General features: G+C 45.0%; 1 long non-coding RNA gene across 1 annotated transcript; it reads left to right on the forward strand.

The window, feature by feature from the left end:
* Positions 1-209: 209 nt before the first annotated feature.
* Positions 210-1,881, forward strand: LOC144333943 (uncharacterized). Its single transcript, XR_013403086.1, has 3 exons — positions 210-576; positions 814-988; positions 1,082-1,881. It is a non-coding gene; the product is annotated as an uncharacterized LOC144333943 (long non-coding RNA).
* Positions 1,882-22,097: the final 20,216 nt, after the last annotated feature.

Here is a 22,097-nt window from a genome sequence, read left to right on the forward strand (position 1 = left end):
CAATGTTTCCTGCCCTTCTTTACTTTAGACACTTGCCTTTTAATGGAAATACAGTCCTTTCAATACGCAATTTCTTTTCCCTCTACCAATCAAATTATTTACCAAGCACTTGACTCATAAGAAGGCTTTTATTATTGACAGAAGTTGGAAGTTCCTCTTCCAGCTCTGATTCAAGTTCCATTTAGAGTGAAACATATGGGGAACAAGAACTCTCTGTTTCACAATCTGACTCTCAACGGTTCTAAAGGCCAATTCTGTTCTTCCCAGGACTGGGAAGATCAGTCACAGACTTTGAAGCTGCTTTTTGAAACATGTCTCAATTCGGATTTCCAGTGATTCTTCCCCATTAGCCAGCATCCTTGCTGTGGGAGGCCATGTGCCCATTCACGTGAAGATTCCATTGCTAGAAACAATTTTTGAGCTATGCCTTGGAGACTGCCTCACCTCAAGACTATGGCCTCTGTCCTAAGTGAGCTAAATGAAGGCGCATTCTCCTCTGAGGGTGTCTTAGCTTTCTGGAATCAGCCTGACGTCATTTGAAGTCAAGTGGTGAAGCAAAAGGGAACCAGAAATAAGGTGTGTCTTTGCCCTCAGTCAGTTGGGATTCTTGTGGGCCTTTGGAGGGGGAGGGGGTCCTAGAGTTCTAGAGAATTTATGGAGGAGAGTTTCAGAACCATGCTGAGTGGGGAAATGGAGGCTTGGTTAGACTATATTCGCGAGGGAGGTTACTTTGAAGGAAACAGCATTCATTTTATTGTACGCATTTAAGTGTGTTTATTAATAATGCATTTACTTTTCTTACTTCTTGCTAAGATCTCATATGCATCTGGTTGTAAAGAAGATTTAGCCATGGCCTGTAGGCTGCTGTGCTTTTGAATATCTAACACTGAGAAACCACAACTCTCAAGGAAGCTACCGGAGACAGAGAAAGCAAGAAAAAGGGATCTGAAAAAAGTCACCAGGAGACAGTTCCATGAAGCAGCCAAAGGTCTCTATCCTTCAGAATGAGAAACTTGCTATCAAGATTAATGGTGCCATTTCAAAGGAACGTACATTGTTCTGTTATATTCTTTGTTTGCAGAACAAGTCAAAGCTACAAAAAAGCAAGAAAGAAAGCAAGACAGCAAGCAAGCAAGCAAGCAAGCAAGCAAGCAAGCAAGCAAGCAAGAAAGAAAGAAAGAAAGAAAGAAAGAAAGAAAGAAAGAAAGAAAGAACAGAAAAGGACACACACACAAAAATGTAAACTATGACAGAGCCTGATTACTTTTTAGGGTAAGTGATTGCCTCACGACAAATTTGGTAAATTTTGAAGTCAGGTGAGCTCCTTCTATTTCAGATCGGATTTCTATGGGCTGATGTTGGCCGTCTTACAAAATCAAGAGCAGCAATATCATGGCTCTGCCACCTTTCCCTTTCTGCCACCTTTCACCTTTCTGGGGCTTAGGGCGTTTTTCTCTCTTCCCTTTAATCCAATGTGGGTAGGCAGGGATGGGTGTAGGGAAATTGCTAGAGAGGAAAATAAGGATTTCTCACAAGCCAGTACAAAACCAAGATCTGGGTTTTCTCTTTTCATTGCTCAGGTCATATTCTATATAAGCAAGAGTTGCTGATGATTTCGTCCACCTTCTTCACACAAAAGTAGCATTGGCTTACACGGGAGCTCAGGACTGCACAGACAGCTCTGGGGACGGACTAGGGTAGATGACCCTCAGCACACAACCTGCCATGCTGCAGCCTGAGCCTGCCAGGTGGCCTTGTAGCTCAGGCCAGAATGTGACCAACAGGCAGGGCTTCTACCAAGTTACTAGTCAAATGGTTGGCACAGAAATGAGCTGCTCATGTGAAAGCAGTTAATAGCCAGAAACTTACCCCATCCGTCTTATGCCCCATCCCCATCTCACACAGTCTCAGCCACTTTCTCTCCCCGACCCCTGGCTGGGCTGTTCTGAGGCCTGTGCTAAGTAAAGGTGGAAGACCTAGAGAGAAGTTCAAGGTCAGATACTGGCCTGGACATTGACCCAAAGCTGAGCAGTGGCATCCCGTGCAGGGGCTGCTTCTCAAGGGCATGTTCCATTCCTGTCCACACATTGTCAATTTGCATTGAGACATTTTTCTGGCAGAGAACAGGAAGGTGTCTTAGGATAGAAATGCCTTTTTTCAATTTGCACAAAGGCCCCACAAGGGCTAACAGCAGTGCTGACTTTAACCACCACAGCCAGGTGACTTTAACCACCACAGCCAGGTAGCTTCTGCCCACAATAGCAGTGAAGAAACACACCACCCTCTGGGACTAGGTGGGGCTTCAGGAGAAAGGAAAATGTAAACAGATGTGTTCCTGTTGTCATCTCTGATATAAACAATTTAGCAGATCTATTCATTAGGAATTAAGTTTGGTTTATAGTAGTAAAAGGGATCACAAAAAAGAGGGAGGAGCAACTTAAAAAGAGGATGGTTTATTCTCTCCATAAAAGACAGGAAGTGAGTAATCCAGGACTAACACAGTAGGTCTACAAGCTCATCAGGGATTGAGCTTCCATCTTTCTGCTGCACCATCCTCAGCATGTGACCTCCTCATTCAAGGTCATCTGTGGTTCTGCCATCATATCCACATTCCAGAAAGAGAGAAAGAGGGAGGCAAAAAGGGAGTTGCACCACCAGCAAAATCAGCCTTTCTTAGGCAACATTCCCAGACTCCCCACACTATACTCTCAATTAGGTCTCACTGATGGCATTCACTGCAAAGGCAGCTGGGAAATGTAGTCTTTAAGCTGTGCGTGGCCACATCCTGGATTCTCTTGCCACCCTGGTCCCTGCCAAGCAGGAGTCGTTTCCATTTCCCTAGTGCATTAAATTATCTCCTCCTTTTCAGCACTCACACAGACCGCGGACAAATGATAAGAAGCAGATTCAATATACAGAGCACAGCTAGGGAATCTGTCCCACTTGGAAAGGTTGGGACTCCTTTCTTCCATTAGCCAAGCAAACTTTTGACCTAGGAAACTAGATAAGGTAGAAACAAACAAAAAAAAGTAATTGATCGGAGTGCTTCCACATATGTTATTTCTTGAGCTCCTCAACACAGATCTGAGAGAGAAGCAATTATACCCACTTTGCTCCTGGACATCAGAGGCTTCAAGAGCAAAGCGACCCCGTCTAGGATCCTGCTGCCAGGGTTGGCAATAAAACCCAAGGGCCATCTTGACTCAAAAACTTGCTACTAGTGGAAGCTAACATGAATATTCAATTACAGTAACTAATAGGGATTTAGTTGATAAAACTATGAATTTTAAAGCTATGACCAGAATTTCAAACAGTGTCCTAGCACATGGAGGACTCTGCTAGTATCATCAAAAGCACCCAGTTGATGACCTAGCTAGTCTATAACAAACACAGTGCCCTCCCAATGACATTTTTTCCTTTTCCTTATGAAGTCATTTACTAAAATTGAAGTCAGTTAAAGGCATACCTTGTTTCATCACACTTCCCAGACATTGCATCTTTTACAAATTGAAAGTTTGTGATAACCCTGTGTCAAGCAATTGTATCAAGAGCATGTGCTGCTTCCTGTCTCTGCTAAATTTTGGCAATTCTCACAATATTTTCAACTTTTTCATCGTTATATCTGTTATGGTGACATATGACATACAATCGGTGATCTTTGATGTTACTATTATAACTGTTTGTGGTACCAGGCCCATATAAGACGGCAAATTTAATTGATAAAGGTTTCGTATGTTCTGACTGCTCTGCTGACCGGCTGCTCTCCCATCTCTCTCCCTCTCCTCAAGCCTCACTGTTCCTTGAGACACAACAATATTAAAATTAGGTCCATAATAACCCTACAATGGGCTCTACGTGTTCAAGTGAAAGGAGGAGTCGCACATCTGTCACTTTAAATCAAAAGCTGAAAATGATCAAGCTTAGTGAAAGGCATGTCAAAAGCCAAGACAGGCTGAAAGCCATCTGCTGCTATTGCACCAAACAGCCAACTTGTGAATGCAAAGGAAAAGTTCTTGAAGGAAGTTAAATGTCGTCCTCCAGTGAACACATGAATAAGAAAGTGAAATAGCCTTATTGCTGATATGGAGAAAGTGTAAGTGATCTGAATAGAAGATCAAACCAGCCATGCTGCCTTAAGCCAAAACCTAATCCAGAGCAAGACACTAACTCCCTTCAATACAATGAAGGCTGAAAGAGGTGAAGAAGCTCAGAAGAAAAGGTTGAAGCTAGCAGAGGTTGGTTCTTGAGGCTTATGGGAAAAAAGCTGTCCCCATCACATAAAAATGCAAGGTGGGCCAGGTGCGGTGGCTCACGCCTGTAATCCCAGCACTTTGGGAGGCCAAGGCGAGCAGATCACCTGAGGTCAGGAGTCTGAAACCAGCCTGGCCAGCAGGCATGGTGAAACCCCGTCTCTACTAAAAATACCAAAAATTAGCCAGGAGCACTGGTGGGCGCCTATGATCCCAGCTACTTAGGAGGCTGAGACAGGAGAATCGCTTGTACCCAGGAGGTGGAGGTTGCAGTGAGTCAAGATCACACCATTGCACTCCAGTCTGGGCAACGAGAGTAGAACGTCAAAAAAAAAAAAAAAAAAAGGTGAAGCAGCAAGTGATGATATAGAAGCTACAGGAACTTATCCAGAAGATCTTGCTAAGATCATTGATGAAGGTGACCACACTAAACAACAGATTTTCAATGTAGGCAAAACAGCCTTCTATTGGAAGAAGATGCCATCTAGGACTTTCATAGCCGGAGAGGAGAAGTCAATGCCTGGTTCCAAAGGACAAGCTGACTCTTTTATCAGGGCCTAATGCACCTGGTGACTTTAAATTGGAGCCAATGTTCATTCCAAAACTCCTAGGGCTTTTAAGAATTACATACTCTGGCTGTGTTCTAAAAATGGAATAACAGAGCCTGGATGATAGCGTATCTATTTACAGTATGGTTTGTGGAATAGTTTAAGCCCATTGTTGAAACCTGTTGCTCAGAAGAAAAGATTCCTTTCAAAAATAGCACTCTTCACTGATAATACACCTGGTCAACCCATCAGCTCTGAGGGAGATGTACAAGGAGATGAATGTTGTTTTTACGCCTGCTAATACAACATCCATTCTGCAGCCCATGAATCAAGGCACAATTTTGACTTCCAAGTTTTATTATTTAAAAAATACATTTTGTAAGGCTATAGCTGCCATAAACAGTGATTCCTCTAATGGATGTGGGCAAAGTCAACTGAAAACCTTCTGGAAAGGATTCACCATGCTATATGTCATTAAAAACATTGATTCATGGGAGGAGGTCAAAATATCAACATTAACATAAGATTGGAAGAAATTGATTCCAACCTTCATAGGTGACTTTGTGGGGTTTGTGACTTTGGTGGAGGAAGTAACTGCAGATGTGGTGGAAACAGCAAGAGAACTAGAATGAGAAGTGGAACCTGAAGATGTGACTGAACTGCTGCAATCTCATATTAAAACTTGAACAGACGAGGAGTAGTTTCTTATGAGTGAGCAAAGAAGTGGTTTCTTGAGATGGAATTTCCTCCTGGTGAAGATACTGTGAACATTGTTGAAATGACAACAAAGGATTTAGAATATTCCATACATTTAGTTGATAAAGCAGCAGCAGCATTTGAGAGGCTTGATTCCATTTTTTGAGAGAAGTTCTGGAGGTAAAATGCTATTCCAAACAGTATTGCATGCTACAAATAAATGTTGTCCCGAATGTATTGCATGCTACAAATAAATCTTTCATGACAGTAGGAGTCAATTGATGTGTCAAACTTCATTGTTGTCTCATTTTAAGAAATTGCCACGGCCACCCCAAGCTTCAGCAACCACCACCCTGATCAGTCAGCAGCCATCAACATGGAGGCAGGACTCTCCATCAGCAAAAAGATTACCACTCACTAAAGGTTCAGATGACCTTTAGCATCTTTTAGCAATAAGATATCTTTTAATTGAGGTATGTACATTTCTTAGACAGATGAGGAGTGGTTATTGCACACTTACTAGGCTACAGTATAATGTAAACATGACTTTTACATGCACTGGAAAACCAAAGAAATTGTATAAATTACTCTATGGTGATATTTGCTTTATTGCAGTGGCGTGGAACCCAACCTGCCATATCCTCAAAGTATGCCTGTATCTAAATGTCTTTTGTTCATTGTACAGTCAGTGGCTTAAACATGAAGGAAATGTTCAACTTACATTATTAACACAAAAAAAGTTTGTTATCATTTTATTAAGGAAATCAGAATCTCCCAAGTGCTGGCTCAGAAAAATATTGACACAAGAATTTCCCTTTGTTGCACAGGCCCATGTTTATAATCTTCAGACTGATCTCTTACTTTCTTACAACCGCCCCCTCACCTCCTTAATCCGGTGGCATTGGGCCTGTTTAACAAGAAGCCAAGAACAAGGAATAAAGGTTTTGTGTGGTCTCATTCTCTTCCCCAGGTTCCACAGCCAGCCCAGTCCCATTCTCCAGACTCAGGGTCTACATCCTTCCCACTCAATAAAACTAAAGTGGCACCAACAGCTGATACATTCAGCAGCCGGGGACATAACCACTTCTAGCTGTGAATTCCATCCAATCCCACAGAGAGTGCAGCTGCAGCCCACATCTGCAAACTCTGCATTCTGAAACCCTTTGTGTATATACTTCCTAGGGACTCAGACAATGGGCCCCAGGGGCAAGAGGACTTGTCCTTTCCAAGGTCACAAGGTTCATTGCAGGGCCTTCTTCCCTCATCTGTCAGGTTGCTAGGACTTTCAACACAGTTGTGATGTCCTTCCTCCTACACCCACCTCCTTTCCCCCGGTGTCCCTCTTTCCCTGCCCCTTCTTCCTTACTCACCTCCTGTCCAGGAGCCTCAGTGTTGGCTCAGGCCGGGCTCTCCACATGTCTCATGCCAGGCACTCTCTAAATGAAGCCAGGTTCTTTGAGCCAGTTGCACCTCCATTTCTTCAGCTGCAAAAAGAGACTTGTTAGCACACCTATCTTACAGGGGCTTTCTAGGATAAGAAAATGTGTATAAAATGCTTAGGACAATGGCGGACCAGCAGCAGCAGATAACACCTATTAACATTAAACCCCTGGTTACCATCTGATTTGGATGAGTTGGGTTGCGATGTCTGTGAGATTTCCACATGGAAGAGACAAGAAGGGAATAGAATTTTCCTAGAAGAGTGGTCTAGGGTACAGATATACCTGGAATGAGGTCATTAATGGAAGGATAGTCTGCCCTTATGACTGGGTGCCTTACACACTACATTAGTCAGGGTTCTCCAGAGAAACAGAAACAACAGGACATATAGAGAAACATAAGAGAAGATTTATTATGGGACTTTGCTCACCCAGTTACCCAGGCTGAGAAGTTCTACAATCTGCTGTCTGCAAGCTGGAGGCCCAGGAAAGCCTCCAGCTTGCAGACAGTGAACCGGTGTAACTCAGTTCAAGTCTCAAGGGGAAGTGATGTATAACCCCTGTTGTGTTAGTCCATTTTCATATGGCGATGAGGAAATACCTGAGACTGGGTAACTTATAAAGAAAAAGAGGTTTAGTGGACTCACAGCTCCACATGGCTGAGGAGGCCTCACAATCATGGAGGAAGGCAAAGGAGGACGAAAGGCATGTCTTACATGGTGGCAGGCAAGAGAGCATGTGCAGCGGAACTGCCTTTTATAAAACTATCAAATCTCATGGGACTTATTCACTATCAGCATGGGAAAACAGCATGGGAAAACCAGCCCCATGATTTAATTACCTCCCACTGTGTCCCTCCCATGACACGTGGGGATTTTGGGAGCTATAATTCAAGATGAGATTTGGGTGGGGATACAGCCAAACCATATCACCTTGTCTGAGCCCAAAGGCCAGAGAACCAGGAACACCAATGTCCGAGGGCAGGAGAAGATGTTCAATCAAGCAGAGAGAGTGAGTTTGCCCTGTCTCTGCCCTTTTGTTCTATTCAGGTCCTCAGTTGGATAATGCCCACCCATATTGGTGAGGGTAATCTTCTTTACTCAGTCTACCGATTCACATGCTAGTATCTTCTGGAAATGCCCTCACAGACACACCCCAAAGCGATGTTTACCAGCTATCTGGGCATCCCTTAGCCCAGCCAAATTGACATATGCAATTACCCATTACATACACATTGTCTCTGTTCCCTTCCACACTCCCTCAGCTCAGTAAACAGCATCGCCATGCACCTAAATGTTCTGCCTAGAGCCTAGGAGTTGCCCTTGAGTGCTCCCTCTCCCTGTCACATTTCCTCCATCAACAGACTCCACTCTCTCTTCTAGACCATGGCCATCACCACGGTCCCAGCCTCTTACCAAAACTGACAAGCAGTCTCCTGCCTCCATTCCCAATCCCTCCAACCCACTGTCCACACAGCTCCTTAAGCCTAAGCCAGATCATGACATCCCTCTGCTTACAATCTTTCAGTAACGCTGCACTGGATGTGGTAGGAAACCCGAAACCCTCACCATAGCTGGTTTACAAGGCCCTGCACACTCTTGCCCCACCCATCTCGCATCCTCCCCTGTGCTACTCTCCACAGCTGAGTAAGCTCCAACCACACCAGCTGCTCAGGGAGCCTCAGGGCCTTTGTGCTGGCTGTTCTCTCTGCCTCGTGCCCTCTCATTCCTCCCCACCCTCCTCTCCCACAGCCCCCTCATTCTCATCCTTTCCATTCCAGCATGCATGTTGCCCTCCGTGGAGTGGGCTTCCTGCGTCACCCTATTGGAAGTAGATCTTCTCCCTCCCTGTCATGGCAGAATGTTTGTGCCCACCCCAAAATGCCTATGTTGAAGCCCCAAGTCTCAGTGTGATGTGATTTGGAGATGAAGCCTTCTTGGAGATAATTAAGGTCAAATGAGGTCATAAGGATGGGGTCCAATAAGATCAACATCCTTGTAAGAAAAGACACCAAAGCTCGCTCTCGCTCTCTCTCTCTGTTCAAACACAGAGAAGAGGTCATGTTAGCATACAGTGAGATGCGGTTGCCTACAAGCTAAGAGAAGAGGCTTCAGAATAAAACTTGCTGACACTTTGATCTCTGACCTCCAGCCACCAAGAGCATGTGAAATCAGTGTCTGTTGTTTCAGCCTCCCAGTAGATGGTATTTTGCTATGGCAGCCCACCAAAGACACACCCTCATCCTCATTCTCCCTTCAAGGCAGTGGTTCTTACGTGTAATTAGTGTCTCTGCCCACTTACATAGTCTTTGCCTATCTCCCACAACCGGAACATAGCTCTGAGGTCACCGTCACCCTCCTCAGGCCTAGCACAGAGCCTGGTACATAATAAGTGTCCATAGAACAAATCAGTGACTCAGTGAATCCATCAGTCAAAGACTACATACTTCTAGCAAGGGATGGAAGGATGGAAGGAATCCCTCATACCCAGAAAGGCATCCCAGACAAAGGAGCCACTCTTTCCAGGATAGACTCTACAATGACTACGCTCTGAAGCACACATATTTATCTATTTCTTGGTTTAGATCCCACCTTCTCCCAAAATGAATTTAAGTGAGCTTATCAAAATATAAACAATACAACAGAATAAATAACAAAGGAGGAAATTATAAGAAAAATTGGGTAACAGCATGCATGCCATGGCCACTTGCTCTGGGCACCCCAGCAGCCATGGCAAAGAAGGTAGTCCAGCCAGCTGTACAATTCAGATTATCCATGAGATGCAAAGAAAGAGTTCTTTGTGAGAAGTATTTTTTTTTCTTTTTTTTTCTTTTTTTTTTTTTTTTGAGATGGAGTTTTGCTCTTGTTGCCCAGACTGGAGTGCAATGGCGCGATCTCGGCTCACTGCAACCTCTGCCTCCCAGGTTCAAGTGATTCTCCTTCCTCAGCCTCCCGAGTAGCTGGGATTACAGGCATGTGCCACCACACCCAGCTAATTTTGTATTTTTTCATTAGAGACGGGGTTTCTCCATGTTGGTCAGGCTGGTCTCAAACTCCCAACCTCAGGTGATCTGCCTGCCTCAGCCTCCCGAAGTGCTGGGATAACAGGCGTGAGCCACCGAACCCAGTGGTAAGAAGCATCTCTTAATGAGCCAGATCAGCTCAGCACTGACTCATGGAGGAATCCCCACTGTCCTCCCATGGTAGATGGGTCCTGATCAGCATCCTTAAAGAAGACTCAAGAAAGGGTTTCAGGCAGCTCTTCCTCCCAACCTGCCTCAAGGCAACTCACAGCAACGCCTCACAAAGCAGGACGAGCTACTCTACGGGCGGCAAAACAGTGAGGTCAGTAATGCACTTTGTGCTCCTATAGTTCTATATCTCCACATGGCCTACATCCTTATAAAGTAAACTTCCCTTTGTCTTCACAAAGCCAACCTTTGCAGCTGGTAATGGCTTAGAAAGTGAGACCCCAGCATGAGTGGTTTATTTCATAGGTGACCTATACCCAGCAGTTATAGCATCTGTGGGTGTTTTCACGGGTTGGGCAGCCACTGTAGCTTCTGGAGTCTGCAGTTCAAACCAGCCCTTCTCCCAGCACAATCTTGCCCATAACCCATCCTATCCTGAAGATGTTCTCCTACTCAATTGCACACTACCCAGGCTGTGGTGACAATTATGTTTCCTCTTAAACATTGCTAACACATCCTTTGAAATGCTTTAAGAGGTTATTATCTTTTAATAGGCTGGACCAAACCCAGCAAGAGCTTGGACGCTATAAACAGTTGGCTCTCTCTGACCTTATCTTGCCTGTGGTTGCTTTCCTGTCCTACTGGGGAATTCCTGAGCTGCAGCTGCAGTCTTCAGCTTCACCTGCAGGGGGCTAGGTGCTGCTCTGCTGCCTCCTGCTCCAGGTGCACAGCCAAAAAGTGGCGTCCTACAGCATGCCCAGAAAGCAACACGGGTGTGTCCCATGTCTGCTGTACTCTTTATCCATGCTTCCACAGATACGAGGAGTTTGAAAGAGCCCTAAGGAAGCAGTGAGCTGGGATAAACCACCAAAGAGCTTTCGTGGCCAGATGTATATGGAAACAAAAAGGAATATGAAAGGTTTCCTTGGGCCATTTCTATTTTATTTCAGACCTCCCTGACTTCACAATCCATAAGATCCACCCTGTGTCTGCATTTTCTATAGCTTTCATCCCAAACTGATTAAACCAGGCTTCTAATCCAGAATTTGCAAAAGCTATTCTGCCAGCCAAGATGAAGTCTCTCTATTTTTCTGGGATTCTAGCCTTGCTCATTTATCCTTCCCTGTCATTCCCTGACATACTTTCCTTCTTCTGATAAATTATTTTTCTAGTGCCTTGAGCCCCTGGCCTGTCTGACATCTCTTCATTCCCTTCCCAAGAAACACTGTTTAATTAGATGGCAGAGCATGACAAGAACAGGGGTTCTGGAGCCAGATGGCTGGAGCTCATAATCCTGGTTCTGCTACTCACTTGCTGTGAAACTTTGGACATGTTACTTGACTCCTCTGTGCCTCCGTTTCCTCAGATGTAAAAAGGCTAATAACAACACTTCCATTATAAGGTAGTATGATAGAGAAGCTTGTGAGTGAGTCTCTTGTCTCTCTTCCCCACTACAGAGGCTAAAGAAGCCTCATGTTCCAGAATGCATTGCCTAAGCCTTGAATCCTGAGTGACTATATGGAGCAGAGCACCACCTTGTTGGACAGACAGCATTCACAAGCAACCAACCTTTGTTCCATTAAGCTACTGAGATTCTGGGAAAATTTGTTATTGTAGCAAAACTTAGTTCATCCTGACTAATAATGGAACCACTTGTATGGCTGTAATTAAATACCAGTTAAAATTGAATACCTAAGTAGATAACTTATTCTTCCTCCAGGAGATGAGATTCCAAAGCGGCAGGCTCATTCTCTGTATTCCTTCCAGCTCCTGGCACCTGGCCTGGCACACAGGAGGAGCTGCATGAGTGTTTTTGAGTAACAACTGTAAAAGTTTCCAGGCCCCTCTCCTCCATCATGTGCTGCATCTGGCAGCTTCCAGGCTCGCCCAGCTACTGCACCCAAAAATAAGGTTGTTCCAAGGAGGGACAGGGCAGTACAATCAGCATGAGAACACATTAGCAGCCCCTCCACAACACACACACACACACACAGAAACACACAGAGGCACACATGCACACACATAGACAGAGAGAGACATACATGCATACATACGTGCACACACACACACAGAGACACACACACAAAGACACACACAGAGAGACACACACAGAGACCAACACACAGAGAGGCACACATGTACACAAAGAGACACACAGAGAGACATACACACATGTGCACACACACAGACACAGCAAACACAGAGAAAGAGGGACACACACAGAGAGAAACACACAGGACACACAGAGAGAAAGACACACACACACACACACACACACACGCACACACAGGCAGAACTGAGCCCTGCACTTACTACTTCTGAGAAACAGGTGGGAAGAAAACCAGAGTGTTTGGGTCTGATCACTGTTCCTTCCACCCATTCAGCAGGGCAGTGAGTCACCTGCACAAAAGGACTCAGGCCTCGACATCAGGCAGAATTTGGCTGTGATGGCTAATCTCCATTGCTTTCCCTTGTCTTCTCAAGCCATGCTCAGAGAGTAAACCTTCAAGCATGATTAAAGGCTGGGGGCACAGAGGTGCCCACTGGTATCAGTGCAGCCACATCTCACAGCACTTCCCTTTCAGGAAGGGGACCCTCCCTCCCCTTCCCTCTACAGCTTCAAGTGGTCACTGGCCTGGACAGAAGCAAATCTGGACTAAGTCCTGGGAAAGCTCTGAATGTTGGAGCACTCTGGCCCTGAGCTCAGGTCCAGGATTCATTTTTCACAGGCATGCTTTATTGTTCCCCGTGGGGAGCCAGGTTTCCATCCCTTGTCATTCCTGAGGAAGGAGAACGTGCCCGATTGCAATCGCACGGTGTGCATGCATCTCTTTTCCTATAAAACAACTCTGAGTACCTGAGTTATGCACCTTATCAGAGACCACGTGCTGGGTGATTTTAAATTATTACCCCCCAAATACGTATATATATTATGCCAAGAAACCATCAACAGTAAATTACCTCCTGTTCCAAGGGCCAGAACGTGGTTACTGTCGCCATGCAAGATAGTCACATAAAATTCAGAATGTCTCACACTTTATCTTGAAAATTCACAAAATTTATTAATCTTTATAGCCTGAAAGGCAAGAAGATATATATTTTAAGTACATGTCTTGCATTACCGACCCAACTGGCCATGTGAAATGACTCAGATTTATTATCATGTGCAGTTACCAGCATTTATGGAAACTTTTAAACATGTCATTTTACTGTGGACACCTCATGGTTTGGGACACTTTGGGAATTTAGTGAATAACTGTCATTTCAGGACCAGAACGAATAAATGATTTAAGTACTTCTGCAGCTTATTGGAAAGAGAATTTGAAATTCACTTGAGGAGATTGTTAACCATGGATCACAGAAACGTAGGCAAGGAGCAAGCTCTCCCCAAATTTATGTCCCTTTCCATATGGGAATAAGAGGAGAAGTTCCCTTTGCCAAATAGAGGCTCCCACGCTCCCCAGTGTATACCTCTGCTCTGTCAGGGAGGTTTAAGAAAATAATATTCAATTGTGTCTCTAGTTGATAAAAAGAAAGTTAATACTGAGAAATGGAAAGGGAAATTTGGGTTTCTTTACAAACATTCTTCAATGCTGTTTACTATTCAACAAGTATAAGTAAATAACACAGTCCTCACTGTGCATGGAATTCAGCCTCTGTTCATGATAAAACCCAGAGATGGTTTTTAAAACACCATTACTTATTGAAAAAGAACAAGGGTCCTCAGGCCTCAAACTCCCTATATTCTAATGCACACGCCAAACTTGGTCAAGCAAGCAGAGGCCATGGTCAGGTCTCCCTTCACCCCTCCCCTTCCTTCAGGCCCACTTGTCCAGCCTGCCCCGGAGTTCTGGATCCTTCCTTTGTGCATTTGTCCTTTCTCTCTCCTGTGCCTTCATACAGTGTACTCTGCCACCCAACCAAGCTTCCTTAAAGTTGGCTCTATGAGGTCGCCTCCAAGCTCAGACACCTTCCAGGCTTCTCACTGCCTAGGCCCAGAAGACTAAGTTGAAATCTGTCTGCCTCAAGGCAGACATCGCCTCTGTCTGTTCTGTCTCTAGTCTTACATCCCATCACTCCCCAGCAAGAGACATCTGTTCCATGCAGCCCAGTGAAATCCAACGCACAGCTGCTCCAGACTTTGCTTATAACATCCCCACAAACAGAATGCCCCAATCCTTTCTAAAGTCTCCCTGTCCTACCTGATAAGATTCAGAGAACCCCTCAGCCCTCCCTGAACAAGACTGCCCCACTCTTGTGAACCTCTGCAGACATACAGGCCCAAGGCAGCACAGCTGTCCTCTGGGTACCAATCGCTCCCTAATCTACCCTCCATAACCTATGCTGGACACTTAGCCTCATGCTGCATTTCATCATTCCGCATATGGCATCTCTCCTTTATGGGATTGTCCACCTGAGGGCGGCTACCAAGTCCCACCCATAATTATCCTTCCCGGGATCCAGCCCAGTGCTAACAAAGGGTAGGTTCTGCAAAAATAGGTTTTGAAAGACACAATTAAATGTATCTGAAAAAATAAAAGAGTCAGGTCATAAGCTAGAAAAAGTAACGCAAACTCATTCACTTCATAGAATTCTGGGAAGAGTTCACATGTTATTTTTCTTTAAAAGCCACTCTAGTTGGAATTGTGTTCACCTTCCCTGAAAGGCTGGGGAGGAGTTGGCTGGGAAGATATATCCTGTGACGTCTATGGAAGAGATGCTTCGGGTCTAGGAGTGACCGCTCCTTTGCCTGTGCCCCTAACCTACACCTCTCGTCTACAGGGTGTCTGCAGCAATACATCTGCGAGGTTCTAGAACCCCCGCATGTGCTATGAGCTCAGCAGCGACTTGAGGAGGGCAAGCAGCAGACTGGCTTTCTCTAATGGGGGTGAAGATGGCTGAGTGCTATGGGCTAATGAGAATGCATATGTATTCGGGTTTTTAAAGCCTCCCAGCAAGGCTGGAAAACACTGTTTATTTTAGGCACGGTTGGTTGTTCCTTCTCTGATTCCAGGAGCCAATCGTTTGTGGCCAGTTTCAAAACCCAGGATTCACAACTCTCTCCACTCAATCCCTGAGTGCTAGCCCTGTTGAAGAGGAAAAGTAAAACCCCCTTTGGCTCTGTGCTTCCCCTTCACGTGTCAATAGAGTCTTGTGGCCTCACCAAGCTAAGCTGAAAATAGAGCCAGAAGGACGCCTCCACTTTCATGCTTGAGGAGAGAGCAAGCCCACGAGCAGGCATCACGGCTTCCAACCCAGAGACAGCAAGGACTGCTGGCGACCGGGCGTCAGGAGCCCAGACCAAAGCACAGGCTACTTCTCATCGTAAACAGCAGGCAGTCTACTCACCAGAGTAGACATGCCAAGGAAACAAAAAGAGAAGAGCAGAGGATCATCAAAGAAAATCTGTAATTAAAAATAAATACTTCACAATGTGATTCCAAGAAGCTTATGGCTGAGGAGGCTTTCATGGGCACTTGTGAGTGTCCACAGACAGCCTGGAATTGTGTCTTTAAATATGAGATATTCGTGTATGTGAATGGGCCAACTGGACTTCCCTCCCACATATGGCACACTGTTCTGGATATGCACTTTCAATGATCTCTTGTGTTAGTCTACTGCAAACTGGGTGGCTTTGACCACAGAAATGCTTACACAACCACCTGCAGGCTAGAAGTCCAGGAACAAAGTGTCAACAGGGTTGGTTCCTTCCGAAGCTGCAAGGAAAACCCTTTAGATGCCTCTCATCTCATTTCTGGTGGTTTGCTGGTGACCCTAGTGTTCCTTGGTGTGGAGATGCATCACTCTGATCTCCACCTTCATTTTCACACAGAATTCTCCTGAGTGCATCTGTCTATATCTGCATTTTCCCTTTTCAGAAGGACCAGTAGTAATATGGATTAAGGCCCACCCTACTGGCCTCATCTTAATTTGATCATCTGCAAAGACCCTACCTATATCCAAATAAAGTCGCATTCACAGATATAAAGGGTTAGGAATTCAACAGCTTTTGGGGGAAGGCAATTCAACTCCTAACAGCTCTCAAACATGAAATGTTTCTACGAATAGCATCATTGATGGTATTACTTGGCAGAGGAACAGATAGAGTCAGATGACAAGGGCTTCTCCAACAGTATCAGTTTCATTCAGATCTGGACACAAGCAGGAAAAATGGTGTGAGCAACAGCTAAGCAGCACAAAGAATCAAGACTTGGGTGTAAGAGTCTGCCTTGGTCTTCAACCATGTAGATGTGAGCCCCACCCCACTCTCATCCCACCCAAGTGCCACTGTTATAGCTTGGGGAATAAAGCTCAGAATAAAGCCAGACAGTCAGAGTAGGAGAGAGATTTTCCAACATAACTCAGACCCTGATGTTTCTTAGTTAATTTTCCCTGAAAGAGAAAATATCTTCCCAAAAGAATAAAATACTTAAAAGTAACTTGATGTTAAGACATGCCATAAACTATGAGAATAATTTCTCATTTGTTCCTTCCTCCTATTTTTTTTTTTTTTTTCTTTGAGGCAGACTCACTCTGTCGCCCGGCTGGAGTGCAGTGGCGTGATCTCGGCTCACTGCAAGCTCTGCCTCCCAGGTTCACGCCATTCTCCTGCCTCAGCCTCCCACGTAGCTGGGACTACAGGTGCCTGCCACCGTGCCTGGCTAATTTTTTGTATTTTTAGTAGAGATGGGATTTCACCATGTTAGCCAGGATGGTCTCGATCTCCTGACCTCACAATCCACCAGCCTCAGCCTCCCAAAGTGCTGGGATTACAGGCATGAGCCATGGCACCTGGCCCCTTCCTCCTATTTTTTTTTAATCCAAGACCCTCCTAGAAATACAAGAGGACTTTAAGAAGTTCACGGAAAATGGAATCAAAAGATAAAAATGAAAAATATAAACTTTATAAACTGTATTACTCAATATAAGCTCCATCAAGTTCAAAACACTTTTGTAAGTGATGATACCACCCATTTAGTCCATTCTTAAAATATTGAGGGTCCTGAGAATTTAACCATATCAATAAAGTCTTTTTACATTATTAACTGAAAAAGATGGTTGCCTTTTAAGTATTTGGTCTTAATTAGGAAACAAAAAGAAGTCAGAAGAAGCAAAATCAGAACTGCAAGTTGGATACCCAATGATTCTCTACTGAAATTCACAAAATTGACCTTGTTTAATAAGAGGAATGAGCAGAGTCTTGTCAGGGTGGAGAAGGACTCTCTGCTGAAGCTTTCAGTGGCATTTGTCTGCTAAAGCTTTGGCTAACTTTCTCAAAACACTCTCATAATAAACAGATGTTATCATTCTTTGGCTCTACAGACAGTCAACGCAAATTCCTGGAGTATCCCAAAAAACTCTTGCTATGACCTGTGCTCTTGACTGGTCTGCTTCTGCTTTGACTGGTCCACTTCTGCTTTGACTGGAAAATGTCTACCTCTTGGTAGCCATTGCTTTGATTGTGCTTTGTCTTCAGGATTGTACTGGTAAAGCCATGTTTCATCTCCTATTACAATTGTTTGAATAAATCCTTCAAGATCTTCATCCTACTTGTTTAATTTTCATTGAAAGATCTGTTCTTGTCTGCAGCTGATCTGGGTGCAATGGTTTTGACACCTATTGAGTGGAAAACTTACTTAACTTTAATTTTTCAGTCAGAATTGCAAAAGCTGAACCAATTGAAATGTCTGTTAATTATCAGATCTCTTCAATTAGGGCATGGTTAATTTTTTCCTTGCAAATTGACATGAATGGTCTGCCACTACAGGCTTCATCTTCAACAGCAACTTCTCCCTCCCTCCCTCCCTCCCTCCCTCCCTTCCTTCCTTCCTTCCTTCCTTTCTTTTTGAGACAGAGTCTTGCTCTGTCACCCAGGGTGGAGTACAGTGGCATGATCTCGGCTAACTGCAACCTCTGCCTCCCAGGTTCCAGAAGTGGTTCTCCTGCCTCAGCCTCCCAGGTAGCTGGGATTATAGGTGCCTGTCACCACACCTGGCTATTTTTTTTTTTTTTTTTTTTTTTTTGTATTTTTAGTAGAGATGGGGTTTCACATATTGACCAGGCTGGTCTTGAATTCCCAATCTCAAGTGATTCACCTGCTCCAGCCTCCCAAAGTGTTGGGATTACAGGCATTAGCCACTGTGCCCAGCCTCAACTTCTCCCTTCTTAAAGAAGTTATCTATTCGTAAACTGCTGATTTGGGGGAAGGGGGTATTGTCCCGATAAGCTTTTCACAAAGCATCAGTGAGTTCACCATACTTCCCCTCAAGCTTCACTATAAATTTGATGTTTGTTCTTACTTCAAATTTAGCAGAAATTGACATTGCTGTGATAGGGGCTCTTTTCAAACTGACATATTATCCTTCTTAGTGCCTCAAACTAGATTGTGTACAAACATGTTATAAAAAGTTAGTACAAATCAATTTTGGTGCAAAAAAAAATTGAAATCCAGCATAGTTTTTTTCATAATAAGCATTTTCTATGAACTTTCTGAAGAGCCCTCAGACAGTTTCTCACACAGTTACTCCACATCCTTGAGGATCAGAGATCAAGGCGTCAGCAGGGTTGGTGCCTTCTAAGGGCTGTGAGGGAGAAACCGTGTATACCTCTCTCCTGACTTCTGGTGGGTTGCTCACCATCTACAGCATTCCATGGCTTGGAGATGCATCACTCTGATCTCTGCTTTCATCTCCAGATGACGTTCTCCCTGGATGTACACAGCTCTGTGTCCAGATTTTCCCTCTGTATAAGGACATCGGTCATATTGAATTAGGACTCACCCTAAAGACCTCCTTTTACCTTGATTACCTCTATAAATACTCTCTCTCCAAATAATGTCACATTCTGAGGTACTAGGGGTTAAGATTTCAACATATGGATTTGGCAGGTATGCAATTCAACCCATAGCAACCTATGTCCAAACTGCACTAGCCCTGGGGACAGATAAATAAATAAAACATGATACGGGGAACGAAGCACTCGCTGGCTGTTGGGAAAAACTCACAGCTGTGTCCCTCTCTGTTATTACTTTTGTAAGCACATGAAACTGACATGAGACTCTTGCAAGTCCAGATGCCTAGGATCCAAAGACTCTACCACTGGGATAACACATTTTCCAACAGGCAACCAGGTAAGGTTAGGGGATGGCTTCAGATTTCTCAGGTTGAAAATTTAGGAGTATGTGAAAAACAGCGTCTAGGAGTATGTAAAGCATGGAGTCCAACAGCACAGAGGAGGGAGGCACTCGGGTGACCAAATCTTTCTAATCCGGTGTGAGAGCAGTCGTAATGGATGATGGAACACAGAAGAGAGAGCCACTTCTCCTGCTCCAGGAAGGAGGAGGCTGCCGGTAACACTGGGAGACTGCGCTAGAGCTAGTCCACAGACAAAGGGCCGGAGTTCGAAAGGGGCACAGGCTAAGGACACTCCAGGCGGAAAGAGCAGCCAAGCAGATGCTGTAGAACGAGAGGTCCCAAGCGTGTTTCTGAGAACCTTGATTTTGCACCTTGTTTCAGACACTTTCTTGTCATTGATCTGGTGTAGGTGGGAAGTGAAAGTGTAAAATACGGTGGTTTCCGAAATAGGGTGTTTATACACCTAAAAAGTTTTGAAAACTCCTTGATAGGCTATTTTTTTAAAATTAAGTTTAAAAAAATCTAACAAAGTTTCTTAACTTCTCAACATTTCAATGAAACCCCAAGAGTATGGAAGACGGGTTCATTTTTACTAATATATTTTGGAATTTTCTGCCACGTAAGGGACCTAATGTAGAAAAAAAAAAAAAAACACTAATCTAAAATTTAATCTGCATTATATTAAAAGGAAAACAATCTCTCTTTATCCTCCTTTCTCTCTTCTTCCCCTTAAGTAGGTATGGCGGGATTTCCTGAGCTGTTGACTGAGCTCTTCTCCCTCTCCCAGGCCACATAACTTGGTCATTCATTTCCTGTTCCCTGCTTCAGCCAAAGGCAATTTGCAGAGAGCAGAGGAAAATGGAGGCCTTCACCTTTACCTTTGAGAGCAAAGCTTCAGCCCCAGGTTAAGACCAGGGCTCAGGAAGAATATTTGGTCTTTCAAAATTGGCCTCAGCAGCACAGAGGCCTCCTGAGTAGGGTGGAGGGGTATGCAGAGGCTGCAGTGTCCTGGGAAGGGCCTGTGCCCATGAAGTGGGCTTCATCCCCACTTTGGGCGGTTTGTGCAGAAAGATAGCTTCAGACAAATGCCAGAGTGAGAGCAAAACCCTGAGGTTCCCTTGGAGAGGCAGGCTGCGCAAACGCCTATTTGGTGATTCAGAATCAACAAGCCAGGCCCGGTTTCACATGGGTTGCCTCCAGGATGGGTGGGAGCTCCCAAGAGCCTCATGGGAGGTCCAAGTGAGTGGCTGTGGCCTGGAGAGCGTAGGATTGAAGCAGGGCTGGGGTGGAGTGAGAACAAGAGACACAACAGCAGCGAACAACAGGTTCTGACAACCAAAGACCAGAAAGGAAAGCATCTCCCAGCCCCCAAGGGGAGCAATGCCAGCCCCCAGCATCAGACACATCTGCAGGAGAAGCAGGAGACTTCAGCTAACCAAGAATAATGTTCCTTTACCTAGACAGAATGGAGCCTGGGAAATTAGATTATGCTAAAGGGAAGCCAACATGCATTTTCTGCACACCTGGCTTCTGGGTCTAAGATTTTTGTCGGCTCCTAAAATGCAAGCCTTGTTGAATTGGTGTAGGCTTCTCCTTAGTCACCAGGTAAAGCAGAGGGCTGGGACACAGCCATATGCAGTAACTCAGCCTGCCCTTAACCAAAGGGCCCAAGAAAGAGGTGAGAGCAAAGAAGGTGAATCACAGATCGAAAGCAAAGCAAATGAAAGCAGTGGGGAAAGACAGGGTATGAATATGGGGCACACTTTGAGGCACAGACACTTCCCAGGACCCTGCAGCCCTCTGAGCATTCCTCTGCCCTACTCAGAGGCATTTTTCCCATGTCAAACTCCTCAGGGTTGGGGATTCTGGATGCTCCTATGTAACCATTCCTTCCTGCTCCATCTCAACATTTGTGTTGTCTGCAAAGAAAGTGGGCTCCATAAGGTCAAGGGCTGCCCCAGGTGCATTTGTGTGTTTAACAGGGTACTGGGTGATGACTGTGTTAAAAGGAACAATATTGGAGTTTTTTACCAAAGTGACTGAGGAGTTCACAGGAATCCAGGGTGTATGAGTCCCACCAAAGATTCCATGTGCCTTGGGACTGCCCCATCCCATTGGGAATTCCAGTCTGACTTCTTGGCAAAGGGTGCCTGAGCAACAGAGCAAGGTGAAGGAGAGAAGCCCTCCCAGTACCCATCCCCACACCAGCAAGAGGGAGCGCCAGACTCACAGCCTACCATCCCCTCCAGCCCCAGCCCACCCAACCTACGTCAGCCACCTTCTGATTGAGTATGCTTTTCCCTGGGGAAAAGGCCAAAAAACCATCTAGGCCTCAGCCCCAGCATCCCTGAACCTCTAACCCAGCCCTGGACTTCCAACTTTGAGACTTCTTTCAGGTGGGACAAGCAAACCCCATGTTTTTTAAGTCTCTGCTATTCAGGTTTTCCTGAATTATTTGCAGCCTAATGGAGCCCTGACTGCTCCTGTCTGGAGGTGGGGCACGTGGATGAGGCCTTGGAGAGGCCAGCGTCTCTCACCTCCTTTCCAGTCCACAGCTCCAGGCACACGGGCCCTTCCTGTGACTATATGGAAGTCATCTGGCTCCCTAAAGCCATAACCAGACAGACCTTCTGTCAAAAGGCAGGAGAGTTTGGAACGGGCTCTTTGAGGCCACAGATTGACACTGTCAGCTGACCCCTCCGGGATCCTATTTCCTGACATACACCCTTGATTCAGGTCATCTGGTTATTGTGAGCTGGGTCGTAAATCTTAAGGAGCTCACTTTTTTTGCAAACAACTCAACCCCAAGAATACTCCTTATTTATAAAACAATATGTATA

The sequence above is a fragment of the Macaca mulatta genome, chromosome 13 (genome assembly GCF_049350105.2).
Source record: "Macaca mulatta isolate MMU2019108-1 chromosome 13, T2T-MMU8v2.0, whole genome shotgun sequence".
Lineage (NCBI taxonomy): Eukaryota > Metazoa > Chordata > Mammalia > Primates > Cercopithecidae > Macaca > Macaca mulatta.